Raw genomic sequence first — 23,898 nt, 5'->3', positions numbered from 1 at the left:
TCCATCTCATCAACGCAGTTGTTTTACGGAATGTTTAATCTCTTGACGCTTTCACTACCAGGAAATGAACTGTTCCGTGGTGTAACGCATAGTGATGGGGCCCCCTTGCAGAATGTGCTGCGGGGCCCCCGAGGCTCCCATATGCCACTTATATTTATATTTCTGGGGCTGACCGGGTGTCATGGAGGAAGCCCCCTGCCCGCACCGCTGGGGCTTCTGGGGCTCTGTTACGCTCCCGAACGTACACAGACTCATTATTGCTGATTGTTTTAACTCGCGAATCCAACATTTATGAAGACTGTAGCCCAAGGGGCGCATGCTCCTGAACAGCCAGGTTTATGTCTAAGTCAAAGAACCTGCTGTTGACTTTCCCATAATATGGTCCAGTCCGGTATGGCATGATATGGAATGATGACTGGCTCCTATAGTACGGTATGATAAAGAAGGGTGTGGCGCTGTCCTGATGGTATACAAGGTATAATATGTGTTGCTGCCTTGTGTTGTGTTAATACAGTACTGGTTCATAGAACATTTCTGCCACACTACTTTAGCTTTCACTGTCTCCTAAGTTATGGGAGTGAATATCTTGTCCTCAAGGCGAAGGCCATTGATTTCCAAACTGTTGACCCTTTGATGACAAAAGTGTGTGTGCGTAAGACTATGGTGCCGATCACAATCCGGTAAAAACCGGGTACGAACCGTCGGACGGAGCATATTCTCCGTCCGACGCGTACCCGGTCGTCAAAATATACAAACATGGAATTACGATTCGCACGGGTACACCATTACCGTACGAATCGTAAAAAAGACCGACCGAACAAAAAACACCTACCAATGCGATCCGGGAAAGCGCCGACCTGACGTCGGGACGCACGCAGCCAGCCATTCACGACCCAGGAATCACGATTCGCACCGACGTCACCCCGCACGGTGAATATTTTGCGGCAGCCAAAAACTGCCGGGAAATCAGGACGACGCGAACAAGGACCACCAGTACGCGACGGACAGACGACGACGCGAACAAGGAGGACCAGTACGTGACGGACAGACATGGACCCGAACCTACGAGTCATCCCTGCCCTCATAGCAGTCCACCTCCTCTACAGGTTACGACGCAGACGCCGCAGAAGGTCAGAATAACTAAGGGAGGGGGGAAAGTGGGGTGGGGTGGGGGTGGCACTACCAGGGCAGGCCACAAAACAACCACATGAGTGACACACTACACATGGCCTGGACATACCTGACTCCCATGCCCTGGTCACCACGAGGGGGTGGGGGCGTGTCCTGATAATCCAGCGACCGCCACAACGGAAGTCCGTCACCACGCGAACCGGCAACACAACCAGACAGGTACGTCCCGTACCCACGCCTGAAGAGCGTGGGTACGAGTCGGACCACGCCCACACACGTCACCCCAACAATGGCGGGACGGATCGCACCCACGTGGCAAAGGCCTGGGTACGGGCCGCACAAACATCACATAGCGTGGGGACGGATATGTACGGACCCTACCCCCACCCCGTATGCAAGGAGCGTACCCCCCACCCCAACAGTGAAAGTACGACCCGTACCCCCACCCGCGTATGCAAGGAGCGTACCCCCCTGCCCAACAGTGTAAGTACGACCCGTACCCCCACCCACGAATGCATGGAGCGTACCCCCCATGCCAACAGTGTAAGTACGACTCGAACCCCCACCCACGAATGCAAGGAGCGTACCCCCCAGCCCAACAGTGTAAGTACGACCCGTACCCCCACCCACGAATGCAAGGAGCGTACCCCCCACCCCAACAGTGTAAGTACGACCCGTACCCCCACCCGCGAATGCAAGGAGCGTACCCCCCTGCCCAACAGTGTAAGTACGACCCGTACCCACACCCGCGGACGTACGGAGCGTACCCCCAGCCCAACAGTGTAAGTACGACCCGTACCCCCACCCGCGGACGTACGGAGCGTACCCCCAGCCCAACAGTGTAAGTACGACCCGTACCCCCACCCGCGGACGTACGGAGCGTACCCCCAGCCCAACAGTGTAAGTACGACCCGTACCCCCACCCGCGAATGCAAGGAGCGTACCCCCCTGCCCAACAGTGTAAGTACGACCCGTACCCCCACCGACGAATGCAAGGAGCGTACCCCCCACCCCAACAGTGTAAGTACGACCCGTACCCCCACCCGCGAATGCAAGGAGCGTACCCCCCACCCCAACAGTGTAAGTACGACCCGTACCCCCACCCGCGAATGCAAGGAGCGTACCCCCCTGCCCAACAGTGTAAGTACGACCCGTACCCACACCCGCGGACGTACGGAGCGTACCCCCAGCCCAACAGTGTAAGTACGACCCGTACCCCCACCCGCGGACGTACGGAGCGTACCCCCAGCCCAACAGTGTAAGTACGACCCGTACCCCCACCCGCGGACGTACGGAGCGTACCCCCAGCCCAACAGTGTAACTACAACCCGTACCCCCACCCGCGAATGCAAGGAGCGTACCCCCCACCCCAACAGTGTAAGTACGACCCGTACCCCCACCCGCGAATGCAAGGAGCGTACCCCCCTGCCCAACAGTGTAAGTACGACCCGTACCCACACCCGCGGACGTACGGAGCGTACCCCCAGCCCAACAGTGTAAGTACGACCCGTACCCCCACCCGCGGACGTACGGAGCGTACCCCCAGCCCAACAGTGTAAGTACGACCCGTACCCCCACCCGCGGACGTACGGAGCGTACCCCCAGCCCAACAGTGTAAGTACGACCCGTACCCCCACCCGCGAATGCAAGGAGCGTACCCCCCTGCCCAACAGTGTAAGTACGACCCGTACCCCCACCGGCGAATGCAAGGAGCGTACCCCCCTGCCCAACAGTGTAAGTACGACCCGTACCCACACCCGCGGACGTACGGAGCGTACCCCCACCACACCAGTGTCAGTAGACTCGTACCCTCACCTCTAATGCAGTGTGCGTAACCCCACCGTGTATGTGCCAAGCGCACATATCCAGAAATCGGAGGTGTGTGTGCAGAGTCCACCCAGCAGTGCCCTGAGACAGGAGTGGTGGGTGTGGAGTCCTCCCAGCAGTGCCCTGAGACAGGAGGGGTGGGTGCCCATCACTCCCAGCAGTGCCCAGAGACAGGAGGGGTGTGTGCAGAGTCCTCCCAGCAGTGCCCTGAGACAGGAGGGGTGGGTGCAGAGTCCTCCCAGCAGTGCCCTGAGACAGGAGGGGTGGGTGCCCATCACTCCCAGCAGTGCCCAGAGACAGGAGGGGTGTGTGCAGAGTCCTCCCAGCAGTGCCCAGAGACAGGAGGGGTGTGTGCAGAGTCCTCCCAGCAGTGCCCTGACACAGGAGGGGTGGGTGTGGAGTCCTCCCAGCAGTGCCCTGAGACAGGAGGGGTGGGTGTGGAGTCCTCCCAGCAGTGCCCTGACACAGGAGGGGTGGGTGCAGAGTCCTCCCAGCAGTGCCCTGACACAGGAGGGGTGGGTGCAGAGTCCTCCCAGCAGTGCCCTGACACAGGAGGGGTGGGTGCAGAGTCCTCCCAGCAGTGCCCTGACACAGGAGGGGTGGGTGCAGAGTCCTCCCAGCAGTGCCCTGACACAGGAGGGGTGGGTGCAGAGTCCTCCCAGCAGTGCCCAGACACAGGAGGGGTGGGTGTGGAGTCCTCCCAGCAGTGCCCTGAGACAGGAGGGGTGGGTGCGGAGTCCTCCCAGCAGTGCCCTGACACAGGAGGGGTGGGTGCAGAGTCCTCCCAGCAGTGCCCTGACACAGGAGGGGTGGGTGCGGAGTCCTCCCAGCAGTGCCCTGAGACAGGAGGGGTGGGTGCGGAGTCCTCCCAGCAGTGCCCTGACACAGGAGGGGTGGGTGCAGAGTCCTCCCAGCAGTGCCCTGACACAGGAGGGGTGGGTGCAGAGTCCTCCCAGCAGTGCCCTGAGACAGGAGGGGTGGGTGCAGAGTCCTCCCAGCAGTGCCCTGACACAGGAGGGGTGGGTGCGGAGTCCTCCCAGCAGTGCCCTGAGACAGGAGGGGTGGGTGTGGAGTCCTCCCAGCAGTGCCCTGACACAGGAGGGGTGGGTGCAGAGTCCTCCCAGCAGTGCCCTGACACAGGAGGGGTGGGTGCAGAGTCCTCCCAGCAGTGCCCTGACACAGGAGGGGTGGGTGCAGAGTCCTCCCAGCAGTGCCCTGAGACAGGAGGGGTGGGTGCAGAGTCCTCCCAGCAGTGCCCTGAGACAGGAGGGGTGGGTGCCCATCACTCCCAGCAGTGCCCAGAGACAGGAGGGGTGTGTGCAGAGTCCTCCCAGCAGTGCCCAGAGACAGGAGGGGTGTGTGCAGAGTCCTCCCAGCAGTGCCCTGACACAGGAGGGGTGGGTGTGGAGTCCTCCCAGCAGTGCCCTGAGACAGGAGGGGTGGGTGTGGAGTCCTCCCAGCAGTGCCCTGACACAGGAGGGGTGGGTGCAGAGTCCTCCCAGCAGTGCCCTGACACAGGAGGGGTGGGTGCAGAGTCCTCCCAGCAGTGCCCTGACACAGGAGGGGTGGGTGCAGACTCCTCCCAGCAGTGCCCTGACACAGGAGGGGTGGGTGCAGAGTCCTTCCAGCAGTGCCCTGACACAGGAGGGGTGGGTGCAGAGTCCTCCCAACAGTGCCCTGACACAGGAGGGGTGGGTGCAGAGTCCTCCCAGCAGTGTCCAGACACAGGAGGGGTGGGTGTGGAGTCCTCCCAGCAGTGCCCTGAGACAGGAGGGGTGGGTGCAGAGTCCTCCCAGCAGTGCCCTGACACAGGAGGGGTGGGTGCAGAGTCCTCCCAGCAGTGCCCTGACACAGGAGGGGTGGGTGCAGAGTCCTCCCAGCAGTGCCCTGACACAGGAGGGGTGGGTGCAGAGTCCTCCCAGCAGTGCCCTGACACAGGAGGGGTGGGTGTGGAGTCCTCCCAGCAGTGCCCTGAGACAGGAGGGGTGGGTGCAGAGTCCTCCCAGCAGTGCCCTGAGACTGGAGGGGTGTAACACATGTGTGTGAGGCCAGAATTATCCACATGCATACTGGCTACAAGGGAACATGTCCCCATGAACTCATGTCAACAGACTCCACACACAAGTACAGTGATCACCAAGGATGCCACGATTGTCGCAGGTGGAGACATGGCCCTGCATGCATGGCCAAAGTAGAAGGGCTCCGTCACACACACAGCTCATGTAGACACAGCTCTGCGCTAAACATTGGGAACACCCTGCAGGGAAGAAAGCTGGGTACACAGAGGAAGGAATACACCCTTGGACAAGTGCACCATGCAGTAACTGCCTACATGAACAAAGAAAGTTAGCCAACACCTTGTGATGGCACACAGATCACAGGGTCCCACCAATGAGCAGTACACTACTACATATCCCACACACCCAAACCCTTACACACCACCCAAAACCATGTAGCAGCCCCACCAACACCAATACCAGCATAGCAGTAGTGTGATAATGAAAACAAAATTAAGCTTTATTCTGCAGGAGCACAATGTCCGTGGATCGCAGGCAGTTCAATCTTCAAAAAGCCCATAGGGCAGTCAATGATTCTCAGCTGGATGGGGGACACAGTGGGATGCGTGTCCCCTACCTTGCCTGCACAGTCAAATGGCATCGTCTTCCACACTGGTGAGGGCATCAGGGGGGGGGGGAGCAACAGGCACCGCAGGGACATCAGGGCAAAGGGGCGGCGTTGTGGGTGCAGGGATGGAGGAGTCCACCACAGGGGGTGGGTCAGTGCCAAAGGCGGAGGCCAGGATGGCACTACACACCTTTGCAAGGTCATCCAGGGAGTCCCCTGCACCCGAAGGGACCTCAGGCCCCAAGGAGGGGGGGGGGGTCAGAGGGATGGGTCGCAGCGCCACCGGGGGAGGGTGGAGACAGGGGGGGAGACTCAACCACCCTGACCGGGGACCTCCGTGACCGCTTGCGTGGTGGTGTAACTGTGGGGCTCAGGGACAGAGCGGCCATGAAGGAGTCCTTGGGGGAGATGTGGCCAGGAGAGCTGAGGGGAGGGGATTTGGAGGGAGTGGACTGGGTGGAATGCGGACTCCCACTATGGCTGCGTGTCACACGTTTGCCCCCCGACCCAGTGGGTGTGCCTACCTCACCCTGTGTGTGCGTGTCAGGAGGAGTGCGGTGGACCTTCCCTGCTGGTGTGGTGCCCGTGTCCGTTGATGTGGGTGCATGCCGACGTCTGGGTGTACGTGTGACAGGCATGGGAGTGGGAAGTGTGGATGGGGCAGGGGTAGGTGGGGGGAGGTCGCGCTGCAGGAGACCCACTGCTGCAGTCAGTGTGGAGTCGATGGACCTCAGCAAGTTGCGTTGGTCAGCCTGCGATGAATGAATGCCCTCCAAGAAAGCCTCGATGTTGGTGAGGGTTTTGCCGTGGGCATGGAGGACATTAAGGATCGCAGCCTGACCAACCTGCAGTTGCCGCTGGATGTCCACAGACTCTGCATTGGCGGCAGCAGTGGAGACAGGGGCAGGGGGCGCGGTGCCTGGCAGGAAGGAGACATGCTGTGACCGGGCACGCTGGGAAGGGACACGAGCAAGTGGGAGGCGGCTGGTGGAAACTGAGGGGGCGGTGCGAGGTGTTGTTCCGCTGTCAGCTGCTGGTGCAGCCTCCGCCCACTCGGAGACATCGTCCCCGGACCTGTCAGCTTCGTAGTCTGATGTGCCAGTCGACAGGTCCTCAGCCACACTCTCCTCCGCCTCTGTCCCACTCGATGTGCCAGCCCCGATGTCACGGCTGGCACTGGTGCTCGGTCCCTCCGCCTGGTCTGTGTCCATGTCTCCCTCTGTGTCCCCCGACGATGCTGTGGGCAGGGTGGAGAGACAGAAATTATTCAGACACCTGTACACATCTGTCACATGAGTCCAATCTACATAGGTAACATTGCATGGCCTGAAAAGGAAGATCCCTAACATCTACTGAACAGGGTACCGATGTAGGGCATGCAACACACAGTTGGTTGAGCCACCATGCCACTGAAATACCATGGAGAGCATGAGACAATAGCGAAACACAGGAAAAGGAGTCTGACATAGCACCCAGGTCCTGGGGACAATCCAGCACTGCATCTGCACCACACAGCGTTTGCGAAAATACCGATGACCAGGGACCATATCCATGAACTTGAGACACATGCTGCATAGGTAATGCTGAAAACATGCACAACATGACTCGGTCACTGCACATTGCGTGTGTGTCCAGGCACATCACACACTGCCCAGACCCAGCAAGTGGTAATCAGGATTTAACACATAGGCATTGCCCGCCCCAACAAGACCCTACACGAGGCAAATTGTGGAGACACAGGTGGCACCAACATCTCATGGTCTGGGTGATACACACAGGGGCAGGCAAAAAGCAAGATTGGACGCCAAACAGCCAAGGTGCGCCTGTACAAATAATGAGGTACCAGTGCCCATCCTCAGATGAGTATAACAAGACACACAGGCACTGGCAACTGTGAGTATGAAGAAGGACAATCAGGTCAGGCTGCACAGTGGACACCTGTACAAATTAGCACGTCTATATACATGGTGACAGGGGACAATGGCACAGAGCACAACTTACGCTGTAGACACTGACAGTGGCCACGTTCATGATGACACATACACCACTGAGGAAAAGGTGCCCCAGGGGACAGTAGTGGGCACGCAACTACATGCTACTGAATGGTAATGACAGCAACACACGTCACCATCCCTGCACTATGTGTATCGCACAGTCATGCACATCATGTCACAGGCCACTACATAGGACATGCGCGCTGTAAGGCATGACACATGAGAGACCAACTCCCATGTCTGGAGTCAGCATCAGTGCCAACTGACATGGAACCCACATGCAGTGAACTTGACAGTGCACAGGCAAGGTCCCACAACCTGTTACACACCACCCCCACACATGATGCTACAGACATTGTTCCCGTGGACAAAGCGCCAGCCTACATTACCCTGGGAAGGAGTGACTACACACAGACCAGGGAACACATTGCAAGGAGGGGAAGGGTGGCAGGGGCACAGCGCTATACTGGGCCAAACAGGATCTGCACAGCACCTTTAAACCCTGCCAGTGGATTCATGCTACTGTGCCCTTACAAATGCCGGTGACACACAACAAACACACATGTACCTACCCCCTTCCGGCTGCTGCATCGCCTGTAAGCGCCTCTCCAGGTCTGGAAAGACCACCGGCAGCACACGCCTGTGGAGGTGGCTCAGACGGCGGCGGCCGCGGTTCTTGTGGCTCTCAGGTGAGTCCCCCAGCAGGAGCCGTGCAATCCTCCGCGTCCAGCACCGGATATCCTGCCAGCGTTTCCTCACCTGGGCCAGGCGCCGCCTCCGACCATCCACACCCCTCACGGCACTGACGGCGGTCAGCCAGATCTGCTCCTTGGCAGTGGCGCCTACCTGTGAGGAGGAACAAGTGACACCACATCAATACACCAGCCACATGTCACAGAGAGACATATGGGTACAAATTAGCTGGTAACAACAAGGCATGTCATGCAGCCAACGCATTGCACCTTTGTCATAGGGACATCATCCCCTGGTGAGGGAAAAAGCAGTACGTGCCACAGTGGGTACACAGGTGGAATGATGGCAATGTCACAATCAATGATCTAGGCTCACACTGTGCATCACACCCACCCCTCCTGGCTCAGGGCACTGCTGTGAGGACTCCACACCCACCCCTCCTGTCTCAGGGCACTGCTGGGAGGACTCTGCACCCACCCCTCCTGTCTCAGGGCACTGCTGGGAGGACTCTGCACACACCCCTCCTGTCTCAGGGCACTGCTGTGAGTGATAGGCCCCCACCCCTCCTGTCTCAGGGCACTGCTGTGAGGACTCCACACCCACCCCTCCTGTCTCAGGGCACTGCTGTGAGGACTCCACACCCACCCCTCCTGTCTCAGGGCACTGCTGGGAGGACTCTGCACCCACCCCTCCTGTCTCAGGGCACTGCTGGGAGGACTCTGCACACACCCCTCCTGTCTCAGGGCACTGCTGTGAGTGATAGGCCCCCACCCCTCCTGTCTCAGGGCACTGCTGGGAGACATCAGGCACCCCCCCCCCCGGGACCCCCCCGACAGTACATGGCATGTGTGTTACACCTTGACGCAATGGCAGAAGTCACAGTCACCACATAGGGACAGTCTGTGGCAGTGGCCTATGCACTCACCTGATAACCTGGTCGCCCATACAGCATGGAGTACTGTGGGAGGATCACATCCAGCAGAGCCATGTTCTCCTCCAGGGTGAATGGCTGTGTCCTCTCCACAGCCCTTGACATGGTTCCAGGGAATCAGTAGCAGCAGCTGGGTCGACGAATGCAAAGATGTGCAGGCAAGTGCTCCCTCATGGGACCTGGCTGCCTTATATGTGCCCTTCTGCCCAGTCTCATGCACAGGAGTACAGAGAGATTGGTCACTCACATTTGCATCCTATGTTTCCACCAATCCCTTCAAACCTAGCAGTCTGTGGGTTCTCTATCGGTTTCATTCTCCTGCATGATGTCAGCCCCACAAACACATTGCAACAAAGTAGACAAATCCCAACTGACTTCTGCTGTGCACCTTCCAGAACAATTTCCAATTTTGAACTTGGTCTCCATGACAACCAGCATGCATGTAGGCCTTAATACTTGTCCCCCATGTAATTTGGAGCATCACACACAGGTACGGTGCGTGTGGGGGCCCTAGGGCACCCCAAATGCATGGCAACGGCCCGTACATGCATGCCTACGCTCTCCATCACTTTTGGTCTGCACGCGTATGCGTACTCGTAGTGGTACGGACCGAACACTCGCATCTACGCTCACTATCACTACGGGTACGCATACGCGTGCAGACCCATAGTGATAGTGAGCGTAGATGCGAGTGTACGGTCCGTACCACTACGGGTACGCATACGCGTGCAGACCCATAGTGATAGTGAGCGTAGATGCGAGTGTACGGTCCGTACCACTACGGGTACGCATACGCGTGCAGACCCATAGTGATAGTGAGCGTAGATGAGAGTGTACGGTCCGTACCACTACGGGTACGCATACGCGTGCAGACCCATAGTGATAGTGAGCGTAGATGCGAGTGTACGGTCCGTACCACTACGGGTACGCATACGCGTGCAGACCCATAGTGGTACGGACCGTACACTCGCATCTACGCTCACTATCACTATGGGTCTGCACGCGTATGCGTACCCGTAGTGGTACGGACCGTACACTCGCATCTACGCTCACTATCACTATGGGTCTGCACGCGTATGCGTACCCGTAGTGGTACGGACCGTACACTCGCATCTACGCTCACTATCACTATGGGTCTGCACGCGTATGCGTACCCGTAGTGGTACGGACCGTACACTCGCATCTACGCTCGCCATCACGATGGGTACACATACGGCAGCACTCCCACAGTGATTTGGGAACATGCACAGGCCCTCTCAGCAGCAGTACGGCGGATTTTACACATCACTGTGGTGATAGGCGACACACATGTCGGAATAGGGCGGACATACTTGTCCATGGATGGACATACTTGTCCAGGAATGGACACCAAGGCATCGTCTGTGCATTACCACATGTGTTGGGCACAGGTGTCACAGGCTGTGATGTGGAACATGCCTCCTGAGTGGAGAAGGCACCAGATGTATGATGAGATGTGTACATGTGTACTGTGTGAGGGTGCAATGTGTGCCAGGCATGCCCTTGACTCCTTTGACATGTGTGCATGTGGGACTGCGCACTTGGGGTGAGCGTCACTGGCATGGCACGGACACCAACACACGGAAGTGTCCCATGATGCCCGGTACAGGGGTCATGACACATGACTCATCACTACCCACAGTGCACAATGTGACTATGCCATATATGTGTCCGGGATTTACATCGGGTTGATGTTGTTGCACCCTCAAAAGCTGCAGCCGTTGCAGCAACCAACATGTGGCTGTGTGTAGATTGTCATTGCACACTGTTCCCAACACCATGCCACATGTGTTACCGGATGTGAGGTGCACATGTATGCAAGGGACACGGAGTAGCGTGACAAGGCCATGTCAGCAAACTCACAAGGAATGTGTGGGGAGTCATGACATGTGCACCTTCATGGCAAGGTGTGTGGGCTGGACTAGTGTAATGTCATGTGACCTGTGGCTCAAGTGTTCCGCTGCCAGTCTCTGCAATCAGCATCACACTTCTGCTGATGTGTGGGTGTATGTCACTCCTGTCTTGCGTCGGGCAGTGCACTTGCACTGGGACACAGCTATTCCCATGGCGTGGCATGGGGAGGTTCTCAATCACCGTGTGTAGCTGGGTCTTGGAAGGAGTGTCACCTTGCATCCATACGTGTCCTGGGCATGTAGCACATGCCTGACTCCCTATGTGGCATGTGTGTATTGGCAGATTTACATGTGCTCAGTAGACATGAGTTGTTCTCGTAGTGCACTCACTCTTCCTTGTCACTTCCAAGTTACTGCAGAGCGCCTCCTGTTGCCCGAAGAATTCCAGACTTGGCCACCATGCAGGAGAATGACAGGATCCGGCTCTACCGCTTCACCCAACCGTTGATTCTGGAGCTGACGGCGAGACTGGCACCACACCTGCAACCGCAGCACAGGTATCCTACGGCACTGACACCCCAGCTGAAGGTAATGGCTGCCCTACATTTCCTTGCCACGGGTACCTTCCAATATACCATAGCTCATGTTGGTGGCATGTCCCAGAGCATGTTCAGCGGTGTGCTGCATGATTTCTTGGAGGCCATGTTGATTCACCTGGATGACTTCATCAAGTTCCCAACCCCTGAACAGATGACTGAGGTCAAGCGTGGTTTCTATGCCCTGGGAGGGATGCCCCATGTCATTGGGTCCATAGATGGGACACATGTAGGTTTGGTACCACCACACGCACGGGAGGTGGCGTACCGCAATCGGAAGCACTACCACTCCATCAATGCCCTTGTGGTGTGTCTGTCCAACATGGTGATTTCACATGTCTGTGCTCGTTTTCCAGGATCAGCACACGATGCCTACATCATGAGGCGTAGCGGGATGCCTGATATGATGATGCAGCTGCGCAACGAACGTGCATGTGTTGTTGGTGGGTACAGTCTGTCTGTCCTGTATTCTGTTTGGCCGAGCAGCACTACCGCTTCGCCAGTTCTAACGATATCCATGTGCTTTCCATTTAGGGGACGCTGGCTATCCCAACATGCCTTGGCTGCTGACACCTCTCCGCAACCCCATCACGCCGGCCCAGCTCCGCTACAACACCGCCCATGGCCGGACAAGGCGAGTGATAGAGAGGACGTTTGGCATGCTGAAGAGCCGATTCCGGTGCCTCCACAAGACCGGCGGCGCACTCCCATATGCCCCGGCGAAGGTCTGCAAGATCTTCATGGTCTGCTGCATGCTGCACAACATGGCAGTTGAAAGAGCTGTGCCCCTCATCCTGGATCAAGATGACGAGGACCATCCACCCGTGGAGGACGAAGGGCTTGGCAATGGGGCTAGTGATGTGGAGGATGTGGAGCCGCAAGAGGACATCCGGACTCGGCTCATACGCGACTTCTTTGCTTAGTGGTGAGTACCAGGGTCTGAGTGTGCACGCATTGGTCCCCGTGTGGCATGCGTTGTGATGTGTGTCTCCACCTGCATGTATGGCACGTGGGTCAGAGGTGTGTGTGGGTGTGTCACTGGAGTGATGGTGGCAGTGATGGTAGTATTTCCCCAGGCATAATTGTGACCTAGCATGTTGTCATACATACATGTGTCGAGTAAATGCACATGCAAGTGGCTGTGCTTCTTGTGGCTGACTTCTTGTGTGTCTCTCTTCCCCAGGTACCTGCGCATGCCGTTTGCTGGTTGCATTGTTGTGGCACTGCTATTCCTCATGGACATGGCATCGTGGGCTGACTCAGCGTTACAGGCACGGACACGTTTGGAAGTCTCCATGGGGTAAGGGATGCATCTGGGGTGTATTGGGTGTGGCAGTTGTTCACGATGTGTGCACACTGCCCCGGTCGGGGTTTGGGTCCTCTGCAGACATGTGGCATCCCCATGGGACACGACATGCAGCTGGGTACACCTGAATAGATGGGCTGCCTGGTTGTCAGTCATCAGTGATGGGATGGTGGATTGTGATGAAGGCATCAATGTGTGTGACACTGCCCTCGGACACATACGGTTAACATTGTCTTGACATGGCGTGGGACTTCCACATCAGCGGATGTATGGTGTATGGCAGGCTCTCCGTGAGCAGCTGTGGGTATTTAGCTATTATCCGACACTTGTGTGCCAGTTCCATGGCTATCACGCATTTGTGCTGCAGAAGGGGGGTGCCAGTGTTGGAGCCACATGTTACTCCACATGATGTGTTCATGTGTACTTCAAGTTGCCTCTGCAATCCCAAACACATGACTATTAAAGGTGTCCCTATGCCTCCAAGGTGCCTCTTCTCAGTCAATGCTGGTGTGTTGGCACGGTGCATCCTGCATGTCTGGCATGGTATTCCCTGATTGTGGCTATGTGTCAATGTGTCGAGTGGCAAGATGCAAGCTGTGTGTGTGTGCTGAGACTGTGTAATGGGCATGATGTCCATGACTGTGTGGGTATTGTGACATGTGCCATCCCCATGCATCCAACGTTGTCCATGACCCCATTCTCTGCATCCACCGGACTCAAGCTTGCAGGACATGGTTCTGCCACCTGTCTACACGTACCTGGGTGCCCCCCAGGACACGGGCCAGGATCCCGGACCTCTGCGCATGAGTGTTGCTGTACTCAATGTGTCTGTCAGCACGGTTGTTCGGCCACCCCCTCAGCTGGTTCTGACCATCACGGGTGTGTATGGTGCTCCATGTCTGTCTTGCCTAGAAAACTGTGACCCATGTGTCCTGTGCCAGACTCAGGCCCCAGGGTGTGGATGGTTGAAGTGAACAGATGACTCAGGCATGTTTAGACTGTACAAGACACATGTTAGGTAATAATGCTACCAGCAGGCATCTACTCTTAATAGTGTGATTTATTATTGGGGGGGGGGGGCCAAGTGAGGGCCTTTCCGGGATTAGGGAATCCAAAGTTCAGTAGGGGAGTTGGTGTCCTTGCCATTGGAAATCCTCAGAGTCCATGCCACAGTCTTTGTCAACATTGGTCAGCCAGTGACCAGCAGGGCCATGTGGCAGAGAATGTCTCTTGATGCTGTGATGCTGTTGCTCCAGTGGGCCAGGTGCCAGGCCAGGTGTCCTGGGAGATGGTGATGTAGCAGCCACCCTCACGGTCCTTTCCGTGGACGACCCGGCTTCCTGCGGGGAACCTCAGCAGCAGGCCGTGACGACGTCTGGGATGCTCCGTCGGATGTTTCCTCCTCCTCCTCATGATCCCTCCCTGTGGGTGGTGATGTTCTCCGCCTTCTGGCACAGGGAGGGTCGGCCATGGTGTCGGCCATCCGACGGAGTTCAGCGTGAATCCCCTGGGACGCCGTCACTTGCTGAGCCTGTCTGTCCTCCATCCTCCGTTGGTGTAGCTGTAGACAGGCTATTAGCTCCGCATGTTGCTGGGCCTGCTGGACCTTGATCCCCTCGAGGACGGACACAACCTGGGCCATGCCCGTGGTGTCCTGCCGGTATGAGTCCAGGATGTTACGGACATGGGAAAATACCGGATCCCCAGCCAACTGGTCAGGCTCGCGCCTCCGCCGCTCTCCACTCCCACCACCCCTGCCCACTTGCGTCTGGCCTGCACTTGTGGGCACATGGGGTCTCCGGGACCCCTGAGGGGTGGCATTGGCGTTGTCGCCTGCCTCCTCCTGGGTGCCCGGGACACCGTGTCCCTCCTGGCGAGCCTGGCTGCATTGTGGTGTTGGGGCAGGGATCCTGGGTGTCTCCTGGGATGTGGCAGGAGTGGGGGTGGTGGTTGGCACGGTTGTACCTGACGCAGGTGCTGCAGGTGGTTGGACACCAGAGGGGCCAGGTCGGTCGGGGTCGTCCGCAGAGTGGTGAGAGTGGTCGCTGCCGGTGGGATCGGTCTCCTGCAGATCCGGGTCCTGTGAGTGTTCCCCCCCAGTGTTGGGGGGTGCAGCACGACGTTGACCTGTGTGTGAGAGAGACAATGTTAATTTTGATCCATGCAACATCCATGTTTCATCCGTTACAAAGTTGGCACATTTCCTCTTGGAATTAGGATCTGTCTTGCATTCCACTCACAGTGCACTTGTGCATGTGTGTGTCCCTTGGGCACCAATTTGGCCCCTTTAACTATGTGTGGCACAGTCTTACTTGCTGCGTCAAGTGTGACTGCAGTCAGCAGTGGAGTGTGCATGTGTGCCGAGCTATGCGTTTGCGCCTTCCTTGTAGCACTGTACATGTGCACATGGAGTGGATCCACACACTCATATGATGCAGGTGGCTGTCCTTGTGCTCGTGTACAGGTTGTAACATGGCCCTGCGTTTTGCCATGATGAAGAGGGGGGGTTCTGGCACTGGGCACCCTTGTCTACATGCACGCAGTCCACCTGCTGACGAGCAGACATTCCCACACACCAAAGGACTGATTTGCTCTCCCTGTGTCTCCCTCCTTCTCTGTCCCCCTCTCCCTCCCTCTCTGTCCCCCTCTCCCTCCCTCCGTGTGTCAGCCTCCTCCCTCTGTCCGTCTCCCTCCCTCTCTGTCCCCCTCTCCCTCCCTCTCTGTCCCCCTCTCCCTCCCTCTCTGTCCCCCTCTCCCTCCCTCTGTGTCCCCCTCTCCCTCCCTCCGTGTGTCAGCCTCCTCCCTCTGTCCGTCTCCCTCCCTCTCAGTCCCCCTCTCCCTCCCTCTCTGTCCCCCTCTCCCTCCCTCTGTGTCCCCCTCTCCCTCCCTCCGTGTGTCAGCCTCCTCCCTCTGTCCCCCTCTCCCTCCCTCTCAGTCCCCCTCTCCCACCCTCTGTGTCCCCCTCTCCCTCCCTCCGTGTGTCAGCCTCCTCCCTCTGTCCCCCTCTCCCTCCCTCTCAGTCCCCCTCTCCCACCCTCTGTGTCCCCCTCTCCCTCCCTCCGTGTGTCAGCCTCCTCCCTCTGTCCGTCTCCCTCCCTCTCAGTCCCCCTCTCCCTCCCTCTCTGTCCCCCTCTCCCTCCCTCTGTGTCCCCCTCTCCCTCCCTCCGTGTGTCACCCTCTGTCACCTTGGCCCAGCTTCCTGGGCACACACTGTTAGCAGATCTTTGAGTGGCCCTTGGCCTGTTGATGTGAGTTTGTTTCTGATCTCCAGGCACCCATTTTGTCTGCTGTGTGTCTGTGCGCTGCTGCTGTGGTGGTGTGTGCTGCCACTCTTTCACACTGTTGGCTGTTCATTAGCTGCTGGCATGTGCAAAACAGTGCCTTCACCCCCATGTGTTGATGCAAGGCGTCCGCCATTTGCTGGCAAGTCATTCCTGTGTTGGGACACAGTGTTTGTCTGGCTGTGACCTAGGCCATATGGGCAGAGGGCATTGTTGTCTGCTTTGGAGTCGCACTATGTGATTCTTGGTGCCCAGCCTCCCGCCATCCGGGTTACCGTGTCATGTGTTGTTGTCTTCTGTGGCCTGTGACTTGACATTGTCCAGCTGGGTGCATGGGGCATGGTGGCAGCAGTGGCATGTGCCTGCTCATGGAGTGTGGTTGAGTAATGCGATGGCTTGTGGTGGTTGCGTGCCTGTTATTGATTTTGGTTGTGGTTGCAGTTCCCCCCATGTGAGGTGCGTTGTTTGTGTACTCACCCGGGTCTCGGAGTCCTTCTACTCCTTCAACTGCCTCCACCGGCAGTATGGCCATCACCCTCTCCTCCCAGGGATGGTACTGTACGGCTCTGCGGGAGGGCCCTCCTCCGGTGGCGTTGGCCTGGTCGTGTTCCTCCTGCCTCTTGGCTCTGACCCTCCTCCGCAGATCGTACCACCTGTTCTGGCAATCCTGCTTGGTCCTCCTGGTGTCCGCAACAGCATTCACAGCATCGACGATGGTCTGCCACATGGCTGTTTTGGCTGCCTGGCTGGTGCTTCTGACCAATGTTCCAAAGATCTGTGGCTCGACTCTGAGGATTTGATCAACAAGGACCTCCAACTCTCGGTGACTGAACTTTGGATTCTTGGTAGTGGGCATGGTGAGGGGTGTGGGTGGGGATGGTGTGGGTGTGGGGGGGGGTGTGGATGTTGGGGGGGGGGGGTGTGGATGGTTGTGTGTGTGTGTGAATGTGATGAGAGGGTGTTTGTGAGGGTGGTCGTTTGAAGGTGTGCAAGTGTAAGGTGTGGTGTAGCTTGTAGTCTGGTTCTGTGGTGTCTGGCAGCAGTGAGTCTGTTGGAAAGGCTCATGGTTTGTGTGTGTGGGCCCTTTTTATTGGTCCATGGGTGGGTGTGGCAGTTTTTGAATTTTGGGTGGGTGTGTTATAAGGAGTGGTGGTGTATTGGGCCTCTGTTTGTTTTTGGCAGTTGCAGGTCAGTGATTGTGTTATTTAAGTGGTTGTTGGCCATGTTTAGTGGCTGTGTGCCTTTCGACTGGTGTATTCTTGTGTTGTTTTATTTTGTCCTGGTTGTGTACGTGCGTTTTGAGCGTGTGTACGGTGTGTACATGGGCCATTTGGTTGTACGATTTTGTCCTTGTGTGTGGCTTTGTAAGACTCGTACATGCGGTTGTGATGTTGGGGCATGGGGTGCGCTCCGTACTTAGGAGGTTGTGTTGGGGGTGCGCCAGGAACGTACTGGGGTGGGGGTACGACTGGAACGTACTTGGGTGTAGGTACACGGGGGGTACGACACGTACAGGGGTGGGGGGTGTACATTGACGGTGGTACGACACGTACTGGGGTGGGGGTACGACTGGAACGTACTGGGGTGTAGGTACACGGGGGGTACGACACGTGCAGGGGTGGGGGGTGTACATTGACGGTGGTACGACACGTACTGGGGTGGGGGTACGACTGGAACGTACTGGGGTGTAGGTACACGGGGGGTACGACACGTCCTGGGGTGGGGGTACGACTCGAACGTACTTGGGTGTAGGTACACGGGGGGTACGACACGTCCAGGGGTGGGGGTACGACTGGAACGTACTTGGGTGTAGGTACACGGGGGGTACGACACGTCCTGGGGTGGGGGTACGACTCGAACGTACTCGGGTGTAGGTACACGGGGGGTACGACACGTACTGGGGTGGGGGGGTGTACATTGACGGTGGTACGACACGTACTGGGGTGGGGGTACGACTGGAACGTACTGGGGTGTAGGTACACGGGGGGTACGACACGTACTGGGGTGGGGGTACGACTGGAACGTACTGGGGTGTAGGTACACGGGGGGTATGACACGTCCTGGGGTGGGGGTACGACTCGAACGTACTTGGGTGTAGGTACACGGGGGGTACGACACGTCCAGGGGTGGGGGTACGACTGGAACGTACTTGGGTGTAGGTACACGGGGGGGTACGACACGTCCTGGGGTGGGGGTACGACTCGAACGTACTTGGGTGTAGGTACACGGGGGGTACGACACGTACTGGGGTGGGGGGGTGTACATTGACGGTGGTACGACACGTACTGGGGTGGGGGTACGACTGGAACGTACTGGGGTGTAGGTACACGGGGGGTACGACACGTACTGGGGTGGGGGTACGACTGGAACGTACTGGGGTGTAGGTACACGGGGGGTACGACACGTCCTGGGGTGGGGGTACGACTCGAACGTACTTGGGTGTAGGTACACGGGGGGGTACGACACATCCAGGGGTGGGGGTACGACTGGAACGTACTTGGGTGTAGGTACACGGGGGGGTACGACACGTACAGGGGTGGGGGGGTGTACATTGACGGGGGTATGACACGTACTGGGGTGGGGGTTCGACTGGAACGTACTGGGGTGTACCTAGACGGGTGGGGGTATACATACACGGGGGGTACGTGTCGGACGTACGGGGGCTGGGGGGAGTGTTGGGCGCGTATGCGGGCACATGTCTCCATGGTTGCTATGGGTGTTCGGTGCGGACGGTGTTTTTTCCATACGGTTGTACGCTCGGACGCACGGGATGGATCGTGATTCCTCGGTCGGACTTGGCTTTTCACGTTTGTAAGGTAAATCGTCCGAGGACGTGTCGGACACATTTTCCGACCCGAGGACGTGTGGGGAATGATTCCCAGTGCGGTTCGTATGGACTTTTTACCATGCGAATCGTGATTGCCAGTTCGTACGGCACTTGTACGATTCGTACGGTAAAAAGACCCGATACGAGTCGCACGGGGGAATTTTTTACCGGATTGTGATCGGCACCTATATATCCTATGTAAATGTATAGGTATTTATATAGCACCGATCACCACTACGGGTATCTCAGCGATGTACTCATACCGCTGAAGGAACCCTTCCTGGCTTTCCATGTGAGGTGTCCACTCCTGGGCACCCCCATGGTGAGGCCAGGCATCCCAGCGCTGTTGGGGCCGTTGTGGAGATTAAGCAAGCTATTGCCCAGAGTTGCAGCGTGGGACTGATGATTAGAATAGGCACTGAGGAGAGAATATCCGGTCCGCGGAATTTATAGCCCAAGACCCTGCCGCGACGGGAATCGAACCCTGGTCCCGGACCAGTGCTCTGCATCGAGGTCTGCCACTCTAACCATTGAGCCACACTTCTCTATGGAGAGAAAGATATTGAACTAAGAGGCCTTTCAACTTCAAATGACAGTCTGAAGTTTGAAAATGATTCCCAAATGATTATGTCGTATTTTGTGAAGGGGTTTTACCCTTTCACCCACCATCTCCCAAGTTGAAATAGACTACACAATTTATCAAGCTGTAGATGGGGTAGTTCTGGATTCACAGGATATCAAACTCCTTTTCTGGCATACCGAAGAAAAATAGCTTGAGTGTAATAACCCAAGCTAGGCAAATCGGGGCCTTAAATTGAGTAATCCACCAAAAAAGAAAAAAGTCTGGCAGTGCTAATACCCTTGGCAAAAACAGTACTAAAAAGTGTTTGCTAAATCACAATTCCTACATTTTAGAAGAGAGTATGTGGCATATTAGACAGGAATTTAGAAAACCTACCGCCACAATACCATTACCCACAACCCATACATTTGGATATTTTGTATAAACATTTTGTATTTTTATTCTTTTGTAATTGTTAACCTTTTCTACTTTCAGTGGGTACATCACAGAACCTACTGATATATGTCGATTTAGTGAATGGGCGTAGGAAACCAACAGCATAATTGCAAATGTTACCAATTTTTGCATATATTTCCAATGTACATTTTAAATAGCCTGAGGGACAGTGAAAAATTGATTTTCTGTGAGACCATGGCTAACAACTAATCTCTATACATTGGTGGGGAGCAGAGTATTCAATTATTTACAATTATTTACAAATACCAATCAAAATGTTCAAACTATATTATTTCAATACTTTTATTACAAATATGAAAAAAATATATATGCAATAACTTCATTATATCATAAAACCAGTTAATTCAGTGGATTATCCTATTGTCCAATCCGTTATAAAACAATCTAAATTACATGATTTACATATTGTACATTGAGTGGCTCGAACCTACAATTGGTTTTTGTAGTGTCTGATCTAGCAATCCAGTACTATGTTCCTCCATGCTTTTCAGCTGTAAAAATAATAATTTCAGCCACAGCCAACATGTATTTCACGGTGAAACCAGCTTCTTTAGGGCTGAAATAAAATATGTTGCATAGAAATTAGCATAACTGCACTGCCTATACGTGAAAGAAATTCAATATGCCCACAGATATTTAGAAATTCATTATTATGCAATATTTTCATAGCATAAGACTTCCATATACGCATTCAAAACAGTTGCGCAATTGTAATTCTTATTGCCTAACTGGCAATAAAAGAAAATGTATTTTTTTCAAAACTGTTTAAAAAATATTCTTTCCCCTGGAGAAGTTTGTGTCTATAGAGTCCACGGGCCATGTGTCCAGAATTTAGGGTTTGTGATTTCCTAATTGCAATTCTTCGTTAATCGCAATTAGGAAATCGCAATTGCTAATGTACAAAAACATAGCTGTTGGAGACAGCAATTCCTAATGGGGTTGTAATAGATCTACCTCATGAATATTTATGCAATAGGAAGCAGTTTGTGATCCATTAGGAATTGCAGCCATCACAGGGATCGTGGCTTGTTGGAGTCAGCAGACAAAAATGTGTGTGAGATTGCTTTTTAATAAAGCATTTTTTTTTTCAATGCAGCCCTTTTCCAGAAAGGAACACTGGATGCATTTAAAAACAAATAAATAAACGTTCAAGTTTTATTACTTTAAGAGAAGGCAGTGGTCCCTGGGACCACTGCCTGCTCTTAAAAAATGTTTGTATCAACATTCACAATGCGGGAGGGTTTCCATGGGGACCCCTTCCCATTTGTGAATGGTTACCATCACAGTAAAAAAAATCAGTAAGAAATGAATGTTTTGCAACTGTAATTTGATCACAAAACATTCATACATACAGCTGCAAATCAGTATTATGAAGGGACGCCCTAAACATTCCCCTTTCAAACACTGATTCATAAGCCCAAAATGCAATTCGATAACAGGTTATCAAATGGCAATTTAGCTTTTGTACATGTTAAAAACCTTTTTCCTGGTCACAAACGTCCTGATTCTGCCAACTGGACCATTTGTGACCTTAAAAAAGGTTTTGTACATATGGCCCCAAAAACGTATACACTGAATCTCTAAATTTGTATTGAGCACCTGCCAAAGATTTCTATTGCAAGACCCCATGTGAAGGGACACACTGACATACCCAGTTCTGATAGTAGTGAACAAAAAGGACTCAGTATTGCTATCTTTTTTGTCTATCTGATTCCTTTACAAAGTAATTAGTCCAAGATAGGATTCTAAGAATCATAATTTGTTTAATGATATGAAATTAGTAAGCTATATAGGCCAACATCCAGTTAACAGTAAATGTTTTTCATTAACATTACGAAACATTGTTTCTCTCATTCTGTAAGATGTCATGATGTTAATAGTCGAAACTACTTGGGATCCCCTATATCTTATGGCTTAAATCACCACATCAATATCAAAAATATGAATCTTTCCTCTTTCAAATATTACTCACATAAATGTCCCATCTAACTTGACAGTCCTCCAATCCTCTTCTCACTAGGACCCAGCAATTATTATTATATCATCCAATATGTAAACAAACACCGAATCCATCATTCAATCTTTCCCCATAGATTTAATCCAATCCAAAATTAAAGAACACAAGATCCCTTGTGTCTTACCTCAATATATATAGTAGGAATTTCCATCTGATATCCATAACACATATCAATCCTCAAAACCAATTGTTATTCATAACCTCCTTCCATCCATACCTTTTCATCGTCTTGTAAAGGCATCACATATCTATGAAACCAGAACTATACAAACTTCTTAATCCTTCATTTCATCTTCAGTAATTATCCTACTCACAGAAGACATACATTCAATTGCATTGCATATCTATTCATTTCTTTGGATTCCTACTCACTTTCTAATATTTGCAAAAACTTAATCCTACAGTGCCTCACTAAAACTGAATACCAACGTAAGCCCCTCCCCCTCATATGTCAAGTCCATTAATTTCATGTTTGACAACTTTGGTAGTTTCTGCCACTATATCATGAAGCTCTAGAGAGCCATTAAATATATACCCTCCATCTTGTGAACATTCAATCATGATATTTTCATTTATCTCAGTTCTTACTATTTGATATATGGCTAATTCAAAGAATACTACCATCTTTTATGCTATCCACTAATGCTAACACGATAAATCATATATAATCACATCACTCTTGATGTTACAGTCACTTCAATCAAGGGACTTACCAAAACAAACGTCTCAGAAGGAACATGGATCTTCTGCCAACAAAGAATTAATTTTGTCATGGGTCTGATTTGAATACTACACCTCAGCGTCTTACGTCCTTTTCCTTTCCCTTTGCTGTCAAACCAGATGGAAAAGCTGTATACTCAAAAACATGACATGGATTGATGCATCATCTGGTTTGCAGCTACCAAAAGTCCACACTTAAGAAGCTTACAATAATGCAATGATCAATATAAGTTTCTGTATTTTAAAATATCCTACTTCCAAGAAAACAATGTAATCAAAATTCCCAATGTCGCTGAACATGTTGCATCCACAAGCCTAACGTTTAGATCAGAGCTTACAATATATTTGTAATCCACTTAAATCACATACCATAATGAAACTACCACTCTTTTCAGGACATGATCTGGTCACACTCGTATTTCTAGTGTGTGCTAATAGGTTTTTCTTTCTCTCGTATTTATTTATCCCCTTCCCAAGATTCAGCTTCTCATAGCATTAAACAAGTATTCGGTAGTTTGACATCTTCCATCTTCAAGTTCTTCAAAAAAGTCCTCACAGATCCAATTGAGTAAAAGCCTAAACCACTTAAACCGTAAATGATTACCTCGACAATTCAGATATTTATCAAATCCCGCTTATATTTTAGTAGAATCAAACTACCATTTGCTCTCACACTTACATGGTCATTGTGAGTACCAATCGAACCTTAGCAAGTGCTGGACTTTAGAACGCGTCCACACACTCCTTGCGGAATGCTAGCCTGCTAATTACTTCATGACATGACCCTGTCCAGAGGGGACATCCTGCACTAGTACTTGCAAATCCATTTAATGATATAGCGCTGGGGCATAGCTATCAATAATACATAATAATATATATATAATGTTGGCATAGCTATCAATAATACATAATAATATATATATAATGTTTTTGCACTGTATACGTCTATGGTTCATTGAAACTAAATAAAGTTGATTGGATTGGAATAATGCAGCAAGTGTAGTGTCACTGGCTCCCAGGGATTCTAGAACTTTACTGTC

General features: G+C 53.6%; 1 long non-coding RNA gene across 1 annotated transcript in view; it reads left to right on the top strand.

Moving 5' to 3' along the window:
- The window catches only part of LOC146867606 (uncharacterized), a 289,864-nt gene that overhangs the window by 716 nt on the left and 265,250 nt on the right, over nucleotides 1-23,898 (top strand). The window lies entirely within an intron of this gene.

This window comes from Triturus cristatus, chromosome 1_2 (genome assembly GCF_964204655.1).
Source record: "Triturus cristatus chromosome 1_2, aTriCri1.1, whole genome shotgun sequence".
Classification (NCBI taxonomy): domain Eukaryota; kingdom Metazoa; phylum Chordata; class Amphibia; order Caudata; family Salamandridae; genus Triturus; species Triturus cristatus.
This window is presented reverse-complemented; position numbering and strand designations above follow the sequence as displayed.